At 38.2% G+C, this 1,085-nt stretch overlaps 1 protein-coding gene across 3 annotated transcripts in view; it reads right to left on the minus strand.

The window, feature by feature from the left end:
• Window positions 1-1,085, minus strand: part of LOC106873319 (transmembrane protein 41A) — a 15,965-nt gene that overhangs the window by 8,682 nt on the left and 6,198 nt on the right. The gene's annotated exons all lie outside the window — the stretch shown is intronic.

Here is a 1,085-nt window from a genome sequence, read left to right on the forward strand (position 1 = left end):
ATATATATACTACACTCTCTGAGTGGTTGGCGTTAGGAAGGGCAGATTGGAGCCTGGTGTAGCCTCTGGTTCACCAGTCCTCAGTTGAATCGTCTAACCCATGCTAGCATTGAAAGCGGATGTTAAACGACGACGACGATGATATATATATATATATATATATATATATATAAATTTGGAAGATCGTCATCATTTAACATTCGCCTTCTCTGTTAGCATGAGTTGGGTGGTTTGACAGGAGCTGCTTCACTGTCTGCTTTCGCATGGTTTTTCCATGCTTGCATGGGGCACGAGGCAGATTTTCTACAGCTCGATGCCCTTTCTGTTGCCATCCTCAGGGGTTTCCTTGTAAAGGAAAGGTAAAATGGCAGCAATATGATGATGATGAAGATGATGATGATGATGATGATGACGACGATGATGATAATGAAAATGGTGATTGTGATAATGATGGCAGTGGTAATGGTGGCAGCAATGATGATGATGATGATGATGATGATGATGATGATGATGATGATGATGATGACGGTGGTGGTGGTCATGGTGTCAAGGATGATAAAGCTGATGATAATTTATATAGCATTAGAGGAGTTAATGATTATTTATTTCAAACAAACGATATGTACAAAGGAAGGTTACAAGTTAATCAACTGATCGATCACATGACTAGTGATAATGGCTTTTTTTTTTTTTTGTCTGAATGAGATAATCCTCGACAGACTTGACTTTTTACTATCCAGAAATAATGCTTTGAGCGTAGCCCCTTCTACCATAAACTACAGTTTAGCACAGATAACATGTACTCTAAGATAAAGCCTGATAAAATATGTAACATTTTACACAAAGACTTCAATGCCGACAAAATTATAACCATCAGTAACCCTATGTGCACAGATGTGGTGGCGTGGTTAAGAAACTCGCTTCCTAACCATATGATCTCAGGTTCACGACCACTGTGTGACACCTTCAGCAAGTGTCTTCTACTGTACCCTCAGGCCGACCAAAGGTTTGGTAGATGGAAACTGGAAGCCCATTGTGTAAAATATATACATATATATATATATATATATATATATATATATATA

The sequence above is a fragment of the Octopus bimaculoides genome, chromosome 8, assembly GCF_001194135.2.
Source record: "Octopus bimaculoides isolate UCB-OBI-ISO-001 chromosome 8, ASM119413v2, whole genome shotgun sequence".
NCBI lineage: Eukaryota > Metazoa > Mollusca > Cephalopoda > Octopoda > Octopodidae > Octopus > Octopus bimaculoides.